Here is a 17,705-nt window from a genome sequence, read left to right as displayed (position 1 = left end):
CCAAGTGATCACGGTACTCTATAGTTTACTATGTTGCCCAACTGTAGACAATGTAAGTGTTCTGAGCACATTTAAGGTAGACTAGGCTAAGCTATGATGTTCAGTAGGTTAAGTGAATTAAATGCATTTTCAACTTATAATATTTTCAACTTACAATAGGTTTACTGGGATGTAACACCATTGTACATAGAGGAGGATCTATATATAATCACAGGTGCTATTTTAGGGTTTGGGGACACAGCAAGAAACAGCAAAACATCTAGGGAGTACTAAGGCCTTATGTGGGCCAGGAGGAGATGCTATTTTATATAGGAGTGTCAGGAAAGTTCTCACTGAGCAGAGGCCAGCAGAAAGCAAAGAAGCCATATAGACATCTGGAGAGAATGTGTTCTGGGCAGAATGAGCACCAAGGGCAGAGCTATGGAATGAGAGTTACTGGGAGTAGTCAGGAAATAAGGAATGGATCCTGCCTAAAGCAAGGCAGGGTCCAGCCTTGGAGCACAGAAGGAGGATAGTTCACTCTCTAAGCACCTGAATGAAGGACTTCCAGTGGGCACTTACTCTGTATCATGCTGTCACTCTTCCCAAGTACGTGGGGAACTTCAGATTCCCCATAGCTCAGAATGCCCCTGTGGCCATGTCTGCTTTCAGGCTCTTCCCTATCTCTTAGCTCAGTTCCAGCTCCATTTCTTCCAAGAAGCCTTTGCCAACTTCCCCAGGCTTCTGGAATCATATTCCTTCTTCTGAACTCCAATAGCCATGCTGATCGCACTATCAATCTTCACCGAAGGCTGCATATGAGCTACCTAGGAAAGTGGTTTTTCTTCTTTGGCCTCATGTCCTGATCCGACAGTAAACCCCTAAGAGCAAGCATTTAGCTGGGAATTTTATTTTTGTACCCTAGCGCCAGAAGCATGTCCTACCCAGATTATTCATTCATTCACCTGTACTCCCTCATTTGCCAACTTGCTATACCAGTCACTGTGCATGTCGGCCTGTTTATCTCTCTCTCATTGACTATTAGCTATAAATTTACCCTCATTTCTTCTTGAGGGTAAAAAAAACACAAAACCACACAACATGGTAAAGAGATGGCTAGATTAGTAGCTCTGTGATAAAGTAAATAACAGCAAAATGTTTACTTGCAGATTCACTGACCAATTCTTTCCATTTTTCTGTGTATCAAATTTTTCATAATGAAAATGGGAGGAGAGAATGTTTATAGCAGCACAATTCACAATAGCAAAGATGTGGAAACAACCCAAGTGCCCATCAATACATGATTGGATTAGTAGGCTGTGGTATATGTATGCCATGGAATATTACTCAGCTATAAGGAATGATGAAGATACGACATCTCTATGGTTCTCCTGGAGAGAGCTGGAACCCATTATATTAAGTGAAGTATCCCAAGAATGGAAAAACAAGCATCACATGTACTCACCAGAAAACTGGTTTCCCTGATCATCACCTAAATACAAATCTGGGAACGACACCCATTGGATATCAGACTGAGGTGGGGGGTGGGGGAGGGGATGGGGGTATGCCTACACAATGAGTGCATTGCGCACCATTTGGGGAGTGGTAACACTTGAAGGTGCTGACTCGGGAAGGGGGGGTGGGGAAGGGAGGGATATATACCTACATGATGGGTGCAAGGCGCACGACCTGGGGAACAGACACGCCTGGAGCTCTGACTTGGGGGGAAAGGCAGTACAGGAGCAACGTATGTAACCTGCAATTCTGTATCCCCCATAACAAGATGAAATAAAAAAAAAAAAAAAAGAAAATGGGAGGAGAGAACAAGGTAAATAATCTTTTATAAGACAAACTTGCTACAGACAACTACATCAACAATCAGGTCATCCTCAAATTCCTCCCATCTCCCAAAATAAAAACTAAAGTATAAGTCTCTAATTATTCAATACAAAAACTATTCAAGAACTGAAATCTCTTATTAAGGTTCGGACACAATTTGAAACAGAACTTCTATCTTCTCCTGAACAGGAAACAGAAAAGAAAACGAGGTGGGGGTAGGGAAAGCAAACTGGATCATTTAGAGCTTTGGAAAACTAGAACTTCAGTTTAGCACCGCCTTGAGTTAAAAATAATAGGAATTAAGAGTATGTTGCCAGTTGCAGTAGCTCATGCCTGCAATATTAGCATTTTGGGAGGCCGAGGTGGGAGGATTGCTTGAGGCCAAGAATTCAAGAACAGCCTGAGCAAGAGCAAGACCCTATCTCTACAAAAAAATAGAAAAATTGGCCAGATGTGGTGGCACGTGCCTGTAGTCCCACCTACTTAGGAGGCTGAGGCAGAGAGATCGCTTCAGCCCAGGAGTTTGAGTTTGCAGTGAGCTACGATGATGTCACTGTATACTAGCCTGGGCAACAGAGTGACATCTTGTCTCAAAAAAAAAAAAGAGTGTGTGTGTCTAAATGGTTCATGCACCTAGCCTCTCAAGATAACTAGAACAAAGAACAGCTGTGAAATGATTTAGTAATAAACATTTAAGTTTTTGCATTAATAGCTCACTTCCAGAAACAACGGCAAAGGGCATTAAGGGACAGAGAAGAAAGGTAACCCACAAATACAAATTAATATAACTAATGCTGAGCTACTATTCATTTAATGACCAGGCAGATTCCAAATCTCTGTAGGAATAACCCCTTTGTCTCTAGTTCATTTAGTAGGTTTTAGTAGTAAATCAATTAGATATCAACAACTCTGAAAGTGAAATTTACTTCTCAACATTTGTAGTGTAATTAATTTTTGAATATTAGTATTAATATATAATAATTCATCAGTAACTACTCTGTGGAAGTCAATGTTGATAATCAGCATAACCCCTATTTCATCCTGAACTCCTTGAGATTAAGAGTGTTTTCTTTGCAGTGTGCTTAGCTGATTATGGAGTGGCTTTTAGAGAACAATTTTTAATTAGCAGGTATCTTTACGTAATCTGAATGCCTGTCATTCTAGAGAAGAAACTGTGTAGTAGTGGAATGACAATCACTTAGAAGTAAATAGTAATAAGGAAAACTCTTCTATATGCTCCCAGCTAACATCTTCAAAACAACCTCAGCCCCAAGCTCCTAACAGAGAGAAGCAAACATCAATTAAACAACCAATAACCACACATACTATTAGAATATAAGAGATATTTATCCAGCCCCCTGCTCAAAATGTTCTAAAAACAGAGGATACTTTAAAATAGTACCCAGACGCCTGTAATCCTAGTACTCCGGGAGGCCGAGGAGGATGGATCATTTGAGCTCAGGAGTTCGAAACCAGCGTGAGCAAGAGCAAGACCCCGTCTCTACTAAAAATAGAAAGAAATTAGCTGAACAACTAAAAATATATACAGAAAAAATTAGCCAGGCATGGTGGTGCACGCCTGTAATCCCAGCTGCTCGGGAGGCTGAGGGAGAAGGATTGCTTGAGCCCAGGAGTTTGAGGTTGCTGTGAGCTAGGCTGACGCATGGCACTCTAGCCTGGGCAACAGAGTAAGACTCTGACTCAAAAAAATTAAATTAAATTAAATTAAAAAAATAAAATAGTGCCCAGGCCATCAGATATCCACAACAGAGAAGAGACTGGAAAGTGGTGGAGTTCCTAAGTCCCAACAAATTTAGTTTTTCTCTTTCCCTCCCTGCTACCAGCCACTAAATTTCTTTACAAAGGTGTGACCCAGCTCTCTTCTCAGCTCTTTAGAACAATAGTAACTACTTAAGGCGTAGGTTTTGCTGTTACTGATCTCCTTCAAAGAGGTAACAAAGAGAAAATGGCTGAGGAAAAGCTGGTCTTCAGGGGCAGCAGCACAATTACCTTCTGTTTCTAAGGGGTTTTATTCACACATACAGATATCTCCATGTGGACACAGGCTTTCAGAATACAGGGAAGGTAGCACTGAGCCAAGCTCTTAGAATTGTTAGACAGACATGAGGGGGAAAGGTGATAAGGAAAAAATGCATCTCCCTGATTTGTTCCTCATTCCATGTAAAATACTGCTTTAATCTCCAGTGAAGAGGTGCTCTATCTCCAATCCTCAGAGAAACTAGGAGAGGGATTATGAATGTGCTGCACCTTAATGAAGACTTATGTTCCTACAAAGCAAATTCTGGGAACCAAATTCTGTTTTAATGAAACTAGAGAACCAGCTATTTAAAGGAACTCTAAAGAGAACACTCTGAAAAGCAAATATTCAACCCCTAAGTATGTTAGTAAATCTACAGTTTAATATATTGAGGTTGCTAAAACGATGCTATAATTATGAAGAAACCCACAGCTAATTCCAGTCCAGCCCCTCATAGCAATCTTGAGAGTGAAAGAAAAGGTTGTTCTGACCTGCTAAGGTCAAAGACAATGACACCTGTCTATATAGTGGTGCCTGGCCAAGAAACAGTGGAATTAAGCATTTGGGCACAGCCCTTAGAGATCTGGGGGTTGGGAGTGGAGGTGTAATAAACAGGAAGAAACACACACCACACAAGCAAAGACTTTGTTCATAAAGCAGACCATGTTTAGAGAGTCCACACTGAAATCATAGGACTGCAGGCGCACATACACTGCCTTATCACTGTGGGGCTGCCCAGGGAATTTCAAAGATGTCCTTATGGTCTTCGGCAGCATCATGATCTTATCTTTTAAATAAAAGAATCCTTCCCAAACCACCATGTCCTCATTAGTTTTCGTGACTTTGAGTAGTACTCAATTTCCTCAAATGGTCTCAAGGCAATTCCATAGCAAGTGCAACTTTTTTTCATGAAGAATATAAACAAAACCAGAGATTTAAGCTAATTTACAAGGGTGGGGGGGAAGTCTTTTAAATGCAGGAAAACATTCAATCCAAAGCTTTGGGCAACATCCCTCCAAAGAAACCCATTAGTCAAAGAATTTATAACATATAATTAAAAGACAAAACAAAGAGTACAGTCCACATATAGGACTCATTGAGTACCCACAGGATTCTTCCAGTCTGCTAAGAGATCCTCTGTAGACTGTTAAAGTTATTTCAAAACACTTTTCCTGTGCAAGACAATGAATGCACTGCTCCAATCACACCCAATGTGTACTTCAAATCTCCACGTAGCCCAGATGCCTTTTGAGTATATCAGTTACTTAAAAACACATTTAAATATACCCCAAGCAGCCACAGAGTTAAAGTGACATGGCTCAACATATTTTACTTGGAAATATGAGACTTTTGGTGATTTGGACCTTAAGACAAAATAAGAAAGGAAAAGCGAACAAACACATTAAGACTCCAAGGAGCAGGGCCACAGGAGATAACTATCTACAAAAGGCCATGGAGCCTGGCCCACGGAATCAGCACCAAGCACAGTAGAGGCACTAGAGACATGTCTACAGAATCAGTTAAGAAATCTAAATTCCAGCCTCAGCTCTATAGGTAATCAGCTGCATGACTTTGGGCAAGTCAGTTCTCCCTCAGCTTCAAGCATTCCTCTTATTCCAGCCCAGGAGAGAGATGGGCCTGAGTTAATCTTCAAGATCTCTTCCAGATTCTAAGACAGCAGTTCTCAAAGGGTGGTCCACAGATCTGGGGGTCCTTGAGACCCTTTCGATGGAGTCACAAAGTCAAAACCATACATGGTTTAAAGAGCGATTCAAAGTGCAAGACAGACCAATGGATTTTTATGTAACAGAGTACAAAAAGTTCCTTGATACGGTTCAAATTCCATATTACCATTAACCTTTAAGAAACTATGACTTGTCAGAGTTTTGGCACAGTATCAAAGAATACACACAATTATCTGAAAAGACTATTAAAACTCCCTTTTCCAGCTACATTTCTGTGTGAGGTTGGTTTTTCTTTATGTACTTCAACAATGCAGTAAGTCAACAACAAAACAATAAGTCACAACAGACTAGATATACATCTGAGAATCCAGCTGTCTCTATTTAGCCAGACATTTTCAAATTTTCAAATGTGTAAAACAATTCTACTCTTCTAATTTTTTTGTTTTAGAAAAGTTATTTTTCTTTAAAAATGCTATTTATGTTAACGTGAGTTTATTATTTTTAAATACATTAACATTTTTAAAATTCTGTTTTAATTTCTAATAGAGCAGATATTGTTAGATATAACTCACATGAACAAAACCTCCTTGGGGTCCTCAATAACTTTTTTTTTTTTTTTTATTTTTATTTTTATGGAACGCTTCACGAATTTGTGTGTCATCCTTGCGCAGAGGCCATGCTAATCTTCTCTGTATCGTTCCAATTTTAGTATATGTGCTGCCGAAGCGAGCACCTCAATAACTTTTAAAAGTATAAAAGGGTCCTAAGACTCAAAAATTTGAGAACTGCTATTCTAATACTACAAGACTCTAAGATCTATGGTCTCCTCCCTCAAATTTTCGGATATCACAAAGAAAGAAAAACTGGCATTTTTAAAATGTAATAATCAGAGGACTAAATTACATGAACAACATAAAACATTTGAACTATTTCATACTGTATTCAAATAAAAAAGCCATAAGATTAATCTGATGTATAAATGATACACGCAGTTTATTTTATGAACGTAATTAGCCACCAAAGGCAAACTTTCTCAATGAGTGAAGTTAATGCTACATTTGCAAAGCTGAATTTTTACTTTCACCACTGAATCTCTTCCATCTGCATCGGTTTAAAATGGCCAAGGTGGTCAGGCAATGTCTTACGGCTGTAAACCCACCACTTTGGGAAGCTAAAGCAGGATGATTGCTTGAGGCCTGGAGTTTGAGACTAGCCTGTGCAAAACAGTGAGACTCTGTCTCTACAAAAAAAAATAATTAGCTGGGCACAGTGGCGTGTGCCTGTAGTCCCAGCTACTCAGGGGGCTGAAGAAGGAGGATCGCTTGAGCCCAGGAGTTCAAGGTTACAGTGAACTATGATGGGGCCACTGCCCTCTAGCCTGGGAGATAGAGATTCTGTCTCAAAACAAAATGAAATTAAATTAAAAATAAAAGTAAGTGAAATAATACAATAGATTCTAAAATTGAAAATAAATAAATTAATTTAATTAAATAGCCAAGGGCTGAGGTTCCCTGTGTTCCCCTGCAAAACCTTTAGGCCCTTCATCCAAGAGGTCACTGAGCAGCATATACCTGCAGGGTCAGTCCCAGGTGTTTTGAGTAAATAGGAGTAAAGTTCTGGAAGGCCACTGTGAGGAAAGCAAATAAAAGACTCATTTCATTCTCCATGGAATCATGGCCAGCAGCAGGGGAAAAGGCAGGGTGGCTGGGAGAACAACTGGGTTGGAAGAAAGAGACGAGCTAAAGCAGGGATAACAGTTGGGGCAATGAGAAGCCTGTGTGACACAGATACTGCGCCACCCTCTAGAATCCTAAGCTCTGAAATATTCACACACACACATATTAAAACATCAGACCAGTGTAATATGAAGATGGTAAAAAGGGCAAAAAGAAAAAAAAAATACTCTGAATACAGAGGATGACGCAAGAATGAAAGCAATTCTGGCTAAATACGTTACCATCCAACTTGTGAGCACGGCATCTCTTCCCACATGGCTCTAACTTCTTCCCATGGAGATTACAGACGTAAAGGCCCACATGGCAGGAACATAGAGGGCCCCTTTCCTCAGGTTTCCTTAAGCCTAAGCCAACCCTAAGTTCAGATCAGCCTAAAAGCAAATCAGGTTTATCTGCTAGATGATGAGACTGAACAGGCTTGGAGAGAAGCCAAATCATGTTCAATGTCTCATCCTTCCAACTCCCTGATCAGCACTACCTCCACTCCCCCTCACCAGTGTCTTCCAAAGCACAAGCCCTCTGAGGCTCCTCCTTCTTCTGAGAGCTCTAACTATCACAGAGCCCTGGAGCTCAGTCTAGGTGCTTTCAAGCCCAGAACAATACAAGCCATGCACAGAGAAGGTGTTTCTCCCTTCATATCTCCTCAAACATTCAGCATGAACTGTGAAAAAGACTGTATCGAGTCAAACTACCCACCAGACGTGATCCTGAAAAGCTCTGTGCAAGTAGCACTTCAACAAATCAAAGCTCTCTTAAGACTATGGCAGAGACCATATATGAATCATTTCATAACACAAATAATCACTGATAGATTTTCTGAGTCAATGCTGATCACTTTGGATTTTCTTTTCTTTTCTTTTTTTTTGAGACAACAGTCTCGCTCTGTTGCCTGGGCTAGAGTGCCGTGGCGTCAGCCTAGCTCACAGCAACCTCAAACTCCCAGGCTCAAGCGATCCTCCTGCCTCAGCCTCCCCAATAGCTGGGACTACAGGCATGGGCCACCATGCCTGGCTAATTTTTTTCTATATGTTTTTAGTTGCCCAGATAATTTCTTTCTATTTTTAGTAGAGATGGGGGGGGGGGGTCTCACTGTTGCTCAGGCTGGTCTCGAACTCCTGACCTTCAGTGATCCTCCCGCCTCGCCTCGGCCTCCCAGAGTGCTAGGATTACAAGCGTGGCCACCACACCCGGCCCACTTTGGATTTTCGATTACCAATTCTTTTAAAATAGCTACACCTGGCCGGGTGCGGTGGCTCACGCCTATAATCCTAGCACTCTGGGAGGCCGAGGCGAGGCGGGAGGATCACTGAAGGTCAGGAGTTTGAGACCAGCCTAAGCAAGAGCAAGACCCCGTCTCTACTAAAAAATAGAAAGAAATTAACTGGACAACTAAAAATATATATAGAAAAAAATCAGCCAGGCATGGTGGCCCATGCCTGTAGTCCCAGCTACTCGGGAGGCTGAAGCAGTAGGATCGCTTGAGCCCAGGAGTCTGAGGTTGCTGTGAGCTAGGCTGACGCCATGGCACTCTAGCCCGGGCAACAGAGTGAGACTCTGTCTCAAAAAAAAAAAAAAAAAAAAGAGATAAAATAGCTACACCCACCTGGTATACAAGTTGTTTGTATACTGCAGTTTTTCCTCAGTTTTCCCTTAGGTTTTCCTAGTTTATCTGCTACAAACAAAAGTTTTAATGAACGACAACTATTTTGTGATATGTACTCCTATATTTTCAAAATTTTCTACAGAAAATAATACAAATACTATTATTGTATTTACATATTCAAGTTTTTCACTTTGACTTCTCCAGTAACTTGGGCACTCTGTGTATTTAGCTTCTCAAAGACTGAAGTAAACTCTTCTGGCTCTGCTTCTCACAGTTCTAAAATGAATGGTAATGTTAGTAAGCTGCAGACCTTTTATGGTCCCAGTGGTATAATACAAAATATATTCGGTCCTTGTCCCTGGTTCCTGGCACAGAATTCCTAAAAGCCTTGGGATTTCCTGAGTGATAGGAGTAACTTTTGTTATTCATAATGAGCCCACTCAGATCACACCAGAGTTAATGCTAATGAAGTAACTTAGGGTGGGGCCCCTAGAGAGCCTCAGGATGGAACTGGTCACCAGAAAAGCCAAGTGACTAGAGGGTGTAACTGTCAGCCCCATCCACTGAACTCTGGGAAGTGGAGTTAGGGGACTAGAGATTGAGCTCTATAAAAATTCTTGAACAATGAGATTCAGAAAGCTTTCAGGTTGGTGAACACATCAAAGCGCTGGAAGGACTGCATACCAGAAGAGGGCATAAAGATCTGTACTCCTCTCCCTCAAGACCTTGCCCTACGCATCTCTTCCATTTGGCTGTTCCTGAGTTGTTTCCTTTATAATAAACAGGTAAACCTAAGTAAAGTGTGTTCTTGAGTTCTGTGAGCCATTCTAGTAAATTATCAAACCTGAGAAGGAGGTCATGAGACTGCCCTATTTACAGCCAGTTGGTCAGAAGTTACAGGTGGCCTGGGACTTGAGACTGGCATCTGAAGTGGTGACAGCGTTGTGAGACTAGGCCTTTACCCTGTGGAATCTGCTCTAACCCCAGGTAGTGTCAGAATTGAATTGAATTGTTAAACATCCAGTTGGTGTCCAAAGAATCAGAGAATTAGTCTTTGGTGTTGGAAAACACCACCAGTTGGTATTTGTAGAAGTGGTTGTCAGTGTTGGAAATCCAGTGCCACATGGGTTTAAGTGGCAAATCATGGTCAAAAGTTTATATCTACACAGTCCAACAGAAAATGTGAAGATCCATTTTTTGACTTCCTATGTATAAAAATAAATTGTGGAATTTACTTGAATAGAACTGGTAAACTATACCTTTAAATTACTAAATGTCACATTTCCAGTTAACTTAGTAATTAAATGGTTCAGGGGTTTGTAAAGGGAACTATATAGTGGGTTTTACTCCCTCAATTCACAAAAGAAAACAATCCCACATGAACCAAATCTGTTTCAGATGTACTGTTTTCCATATTTGAATGGATAATAAAAACTAATTATGAGAATTAGGAGAAAAAGGTCAGATTCAGTGGCTCATGCCTATAATCCTAACACTTTAGGAGGCTGAGGTGGGAGGATCATTTGAGGCCAGGAGTTCAAGACCAGCCTAGGCAACATAGCGAGACTCTGTCTCTATAAAAATTTAAAAATTAGCTGGTCAGGCAGAATAGAGAGTCTATAAAATAGAAAAATAAAATAAAATAAAATAAAAAAATAAAAAATAAATAAAAATTAGCTGGGCATGGTGGCACTCACCTGTAGTCCTAGCTACTCAGGAGGCTGAGGCAGGAGGATCACTTGAGCCCAGGAATTCAAAGTTGCAGTGAGCTATGATAAAGCCACTGCACTACAGCCTGGACAACACAGTGAGACCCTGTCTCTTTTTTTTTTTTTTGAGACAGAGTCTCGCTCTGTTGCCCGGGCTAGAGTGCCATGGCGTCAGCCTAGCTCACAGCAACCCCAAACTCCTGGGCTTAAGCGATCCTCCTGCCTCAGCCTCCCAAGTAGCTGGGACTACAGGCATGCACCACCATGCCCAGCTAATTTTTCTACATGTATTTTTAGTTATCTAGATAATTTCTTTCTATTTTTAGTAGAGACGGGGTCTCACTGTTGCTCAGGCTGGTCTCGAACTCCTGACCTTGAGCGATCCACCCGCCTCGGCCTCCCAGAGTGCCATGATTATAGGCGTGAGCCACAGCACCTGGCCAAGACCCTGTCTGTTAAAAAAAAAAAAAAGTGAGAATTAGAAGGAGCCTGGCACTAACTGTGTATACCTCACCATAAATGTAAAATAATCTTCCAAGAACTATTTCAGATTAGAGGAGACTAAATACAATGTGGGATTCTGGGTTAGATTCTGGACCGGGGGGGAAAATAGGTATAAAGGCCAGCACTGGGGACAACTGATGTAATTGAGTATAGACTATAAACTAGATAATAGTATTATGTCAATACTACATTTCCTGATTTTGAGAATTGGTCTGTGGTTATGTAATAAAATGTCCTTAGGAAATACTTAATGAAGCATTTAGTGGTTAAAAAAATAATAACTTTTCTTTTTTTTGGAGGTACAGTCTCCCTGTAACCTATCTATAGCCTGGAATTCCTGGGATTAAGCAATCCTCCCACCTCAGGCTCCAGAGTAGTTGGGACTGCAGGTGCACTCAACCACATCTGGTTAATTTTTGTTTTCAGGTTTTTTTTTAGAGACATGGTCTCAGCTATGATGCCCAGGCTGGTCTCGAACTCCTGGCCTCAAGTGATCCTCCTGCCTCAGCCTCCCCAGTAGCTAGGATTACAGGTACAAGCCACCATGTCCAGCAAATAATTTTCTAAAAGACTGTTACAAGGAAAAGAACAAATGTTTCTGTTCCTAGTTCTCCAAAGATTTTATACTTAACAATAACTAAAATATCTTATTTCAAAGTACAGTTTTGAAGTATTACCTGATTATTTGCTATAGTTAATTAGTAACAAATTAGTAACAAACTTCCTTTCCTTTAAGACACAATGACTTAAGGTTAAAAAGGCTAATTAAGCCTCTTAGTATCCCCGTGCACAGATACAGTATCCTCTTCCTAAGGAATAGGTCTTCTTTCTTCTTCCCCTGAGCCCAGCAGAAAATGGCACCATCTCTGAGGCAAAAGTCTCACTTGGACTACTCTGGAAGGTTCTAGGCATGACGAATGTCATAAACAAATAGCACTCCACAAGCAGGTAGAAATTAGTCTCAGCAGCTTACCCTCCCTCTTTGTGTGGATGCGGCCCAATTCTGAAGATTCTTCTAAGGAGACTTATGTATTTATCTAGATTACATGCTTCACTATTACTTTACAGCCAAGGTTACTCTAACCTATGCCCACCTCTATCTTAAGCTCTTATACACACACACTCTCTATCTCTTTGCCATTGTAGAAATAAGATAGTTTAAGACTTATACCACTTTAAACCAATCAGAATTACTTTTATAAACTTGCCCCATTAGTCTCTCTCTAGTCTAAAACTGGACACGAATACTGAAGAAAACAGTAACATCTGAATATTAGCAAATATAAGTGGGAAAGAAAGTGTACACTTGCCATAAAGTCAAAATAGCAAAGTTGAAAAGAGGCAGCTTCTTTCAAGTTAATACTCCTATAACTTCTCTGGGGAACAGCATGTGGAGTCTGGACAAAACCCAGGCTATAGATTTTGGAAGTAAGAGGATCTGCAGGAAAACTTTATTTCTGTCTAAGTGGAAAATAATGGATGTTAACCCTTGGGAAGAAGAGCCATCTGTCAAAGACAAAAACATGGCCTCTGTGTGTGTGTGTGTGTGTGTGTGTGTGCGCGCGCGCCTATACCCAGCTGTGCAAGCCACACCACTCTTCAGATAAAGAGGCTATTCCATGGAGACAAAGGCAAACTTCATTATACCAAATGGGAGGTACGAAGACCAAGATAATTCATACAAGGATCTTATGGTCAGGAGATATTGTCACAGTATAGGGGGCAAAAGGCAAAGTTTGGGATGAACTAAAAGCTTGAGAAAATATTTTAAAGAAAAACGTGGCTGATATTTATCTTGGAGAAAAAAAATTATCAAAGGAAAAGGCAGAAAGGCTAGTGATGTAGTTCAAAGCCTAGGCACTTTCTGTAAAAAGACACTGTGCCAGGCACTGTGGGAGTGGTACAAATACATGCTTCAAAGAAGAGAATTCAGAGGTAGAACAAAAAACAGTAAGACTATTTGACTCAAAAATAGAAAGAATCAACAAAAATGTCATTTTTGGCCACCGAAGACATAATTTTATGAAATTAAATAATTCAAACTTAAAGCTGTTAAAACTTTAAATTATTCTGAGCATTGAGAGGAATGTGGCTATGCAACCTGAGTCGTGTGGCATGCAGCTACAACTTCTTCCCTTTTTTTTCTATAAATAATTAGGAAAACCAAGCATCACCAGAGATAAGACCCCCTCTGATCATTGCCCCTCCTCATAAAGTGGTCTTCCTTGGAATACAGCAATACGTAACCAAACAAATCACTGTGACATATGCACCAGTTTTGTATGGAAAATGTTGTAATCCTGCTGGAACTTCTGTTTCTCCCTATATAAGTGAAACCTTAACTTCTCTACTTTGGAACACTGACACCATTCATTTTGAGTTGGTGTTTCTGGGTGGCCATCTTCAGGCTCTGTGCTCAAATAAACTCCATACTTAATCATATTCTCTGAATCTCATTACATAAGGTTGACAATTTGAATAAATACCAAATCAAATTTAATCATAATATAAAATATCCCCAATACAAAAATGAAAAATAGCACTATTGTCATTCCACTGGGAAATTTATAATGCCTTTTCTTCCCTAATTACACTAACCATCTGCCCTGAACACACCCATACTCTCTTACCTGGTCCCCTGCTGCCCAAGGATACGCATTCATCTAGTGCAGTTAAGAGTGCCATCTAGGGCTACATGGTTTCTCTCTAGCCATGAGGCTGTACCCTGGAATTAAACCCCAAACCTCTGCCTCATCAGCATTCTCTATGCCAACCTTTAACAGTCAGCAACCACCGTCTAAGACAATCTAGTTGACTGAAAGTGAAGAATAAAAGTAAAACACCAAGGCCAAGTGCAGTCGCTGGCTCAGGCCTGTAATCCCAGCACTCTGGGAGGCTGAGGAAGGAGGATCTTTGAGCTTAGAGGTTTGAGACCAGCCTGAGCAAGAGCAAGACTCTGTCTCTAAAAAGAAAAAACAAAGTAAAACACCTAGAGACAACTGTCAAATCTCAAGGACAGAAACTCTAGGCCTGCATTTGAGCACAAGAGTTAATGAAGTCCCAATCTTCTGGTCAGTCAACAAGTAGTTATTAAACATACTTGTGACCTAGTCTCAAGTGGACATTTCCCTACCACTACAGCCAAAATAAAAATGTCCAAAACGGGGAATGTGAGTGACTGATAGAAAAAGGACAGGATGAGGAGCTAATCCTTCCTCCTGCTCACCACAGCATACAAGAATGAGGAGTGCAGCTCACTGTCACATAACAGTGAAGCTCAACAAAAGGCCCAGCTAAGTGAATGGTGACACCTGCAGAACACTATAAACTCAGGGCTAGAGGCTGCCCCTCAGCCATAGTAAGTGATACTCCACAGCACAGCCATTTCCAGAATCTCATCACTTCTCCCATTAACTAAAGATAAAAATATGGGCTTCAAAAACAATTCTGGCAGGAGAGCACCTTCACATTCAAATGTCCCCATTTTAAGATATTCCTGCTCTTAATGAAGATCATATCACTAAATTGTTTTTGCACTAGCTTAGATATAACATACTGGGCAGGCCTCTACTTAGATTTTTGACTTGATATTAGTATTATACCAACTGGACTTTTTACAATAAATAAAATATAAAAATTATAAGAATAATTAGATATTTGGGGCTTGATAGGCTTCTAAAGAACATCACTCACATAAAAGGATGAAAAGGACCCATGCAGTTTTACAAATTCCTTTAGCGCTACTGTTATCTTACCAATAACTATGAAATACACCCCATTTCAAATTTCAGAATAACACAAACCAAGATTAAGTATATCATTTTATGGCTTCCCTACAGATTCAGTTTTTTACAGCAAAAGCCTGTAAAATTATTATCTGCAAAAAAAATCTTTTGCAAAATTAAAAAAAAAACATAGAGGGAGTACTTGAATAACTGGTGAAACCAACATGATAGCAATACAATGAAAAAGGTACATCTAACAAGTTGGACAAGAACTTCCTACTTGGCATCTTGGCAGACATCTTGGCAAAACATCTAGAAACGTGCATAAAATTATAATAAGCAGCATTTTCAAATGCACAGCTGTGCTCACAACAAGGTAATAGAAATCCCCAAGGACCAAGAATGAAAAGCAAACACAGAACAATAGTCTTAAGAGCTGACACCACAGCAGTTCTAGGGGAAGAGGAAGGTGCCAATCTTAGGGGGAAAAAATAAAAGAAACAATGCCTTGGGCCCAAAGAAGCTAAAAAGGAGAGACTGTGATCTCTACACAAAGCCAAGACCTTGAAGAGCTATACTATCATGAAAGAGTAGACTAGAAAAAATCTGCCAACCAACACAGAAGATAACATAAAAGTTTGTGTCAACCTAAGTAGTAGGGGGGAAAAATGGGAGTTTGTAACTATCTGCCCTCAAACCAGTTTGAGGTTGAAATATATACTTACCTACAGGATCTAAGAAATTAACCAAAATCAAATTGGTCCCAGGCAAGCAATACACCTTGGTTGCCTAGAAGGTATGTATTAATGTATTGATACCCTCTAGGCATGTAGAGGATATAGAGGTACATCTCTGGTACATACCTCAACCCCAGGCCACATAAGATTCCCATAGATAAAGCCTTGCTGACAGTGAGCTCACAATCCAAAAGTACAAATACATGAGGGACTAATCAAATAGAAGCAAGAGCCAATAGGTTCAGACTCCTAAAATCTTCTGATAATAGAACTACCAGATTAAAGAAGATAAACTACATAACTATCTCAAAAGATGCAGAAAAGGCTTTGATAAAATTCAAAACCCATTCATGATTACAATATCAAACAAACTCTTAGTAAAGTAGAAGAAAACAACTTTCACTGGATAAAGGGAATCTCCAAGAAACAACCACCACACTTCTAGTAAGAAACACTGTGAGCACAGCCTTGAAATTCAGGAACAAGACAAGGTTGCATGGTAACAGTGTTTCTATCAATATAAAATTAGAGATTCTAACCAACAAATAAGATGCAAAAAAAAGCATAAGGACTGAAACAAACAAAACTACCAAAAGTCAAGGAATATTTCTAATATTTCTATTATTTCAACATAGAAAATCTATAGGCAAACTATTAGAAATACAGGTGAGCTCAGAAAGATGGTTGGATGAAAGATCAATACAGAAAAATAAAGTTTATTTTTATATACAATCAATACCCACTTAGTATAATTTTTTAAAATATTATTTACAGTAGCTATGGTATGTTCCTGATGCTCAATTCTGGCACCTCATGCAGGCTTCCCAAAGCATCTGAGGACTAGCAATTAGACTGAGTAGTATACAGGAATGAAAAGGCCTCTTTGTTCTAATCTCAGCTCTAAACATTGATTTCAGGAGTCACATATTCTCCACTGTCATCAACAAAATGAGAAGAAATGGGCTCCCCTCATTTGAACTTGTAGAAAGGACTCAAACATAAGTTCTTCAATGAAAAGCTGTTTCTTAACAGCATCCTATTATAAACATATAAATAACATGCACTACATGCTCCTGCAAAGCTGTGACTGTTCTCTCTTAATTCTTTTTTTCCCCTCTATTATATTACATTTGAGCCAGTTTCTTTCTTTTTTTTTTTTTTTGGAGACAGAGTCTCACTCTGTTGCCCAGGCTAGAGTGAATGCCGTGGCGTCAGCCTAGCTCACAGCAACCTCAAACTCCTGGGCTTAAGCGATCCTACTGTCTCAGCCTCCCGAGTAGCTGGGACTACAGGCATGAGCCACCATGCCCGGCTAATTTTTTTGTATATATATATTTTAGTTGTCCATATAATTTCTTTCTATTTTTAGTAGAGACGGGGTCTCACTCTTGCTCAGGCTTGTCTCGAACTCCTGACCTCGAGCGATCCACCCGCCTCGGCCTCCCAGAGTGCTAGGATTACAGGCGTGAGCCACCACGCCCGGCCTGAGCCAGTTTCTTCAGCAGGCTATATCTAGTTTAGCCAAGAAGCCAATGTCTATGCTTTGCTGAATCATAATAATTCTAATTAGCCTTCTCTGGAAGGCTAAAGGGCAGACTCCAACAGCCCCTCCATTCCTAACTCCTTATTCTATGTTTACATACTGTTAGATATCCTAGATAACAAACCTCATATCTTCAGTTACGTTCAATATAGGACTCCAAACCTAATGCATTCTGTGGCCCAGAGTGAAGCACCCCTTGTTTTCTGGTGTCAGTCAGTGTCTAACTGTTTCATTGCAATTTGGGAAAAGAGTAGAAAATGTGCCTGGCCTGTAGATTTCTTGGCCCTAGCAGCAGCCTCAAACACTTCAGAAGGCTTATATCTGTACAAGCCATCAACACCAGGATAAAGATGCTATAGCCAACAGACTCAAAACCCTGAAAAGGCCACTGCTGAAACAATTATTTAATTTTGCTTTCCAAAAGTTGTCCCACTTTGGGCTGCCTCTAAACTTGACAGGAAGTAGCAGATTTTTAAGGAAGATTTAGAAATAACCACAGTATGTTTAGGTAATTATTTGAGAGGAGCTCCAGTGAAAGAAAAGAGGTCATGATCTGTGGAGGACAAGCTGATAATTCTATCACCTAATAACTAATCCTTCCATACTT

At 40.2% G+C, this 17,705-nt stretch overlaps 1 protein-coding gene and 1 non-coding gene across 3 annotated transcripts in view; both read right to left on the bottom strand.

The window, feature by feature from the left end:
- The window catches only part of RAD54L2 (RAD54 like 2), a 91,271-nt gene that overhangs the window by 49,013 nt on the left and 24,553 nt on the right, over window positions 1-17,705 (bottom strand). The gene's annotated exons all lie outside the window — the stretch shown is intronic.
- On the bottom strand, window positions 6,168-6,274 carry LOC138388765 (U6 spliceosomal RNA). Its single transcript, XR_011234255.1, has one exon. It is a non-coding gene; the product is annotated as a U6 spliceosomal RNA (small nuclear RNA).

Source organism: Eulemur rufifrons, chromosome 7 (assembly GCF_041146395.1).
Source record: "Eulemur rufifrons isolate Redbay chromosome 7, OSU_ERuf_1, whole genome shotgun sequence".
NCBI lineage: Eukaryota > Metazoa > Chordata > Mammalia > Primates > Lemuridae > Eulemur > Eulemur rufifrons.
Note: the sequence above shows the minus strand (reverse complement) of the source record. Positions and strands in the feature narration are given on the sequence as shown.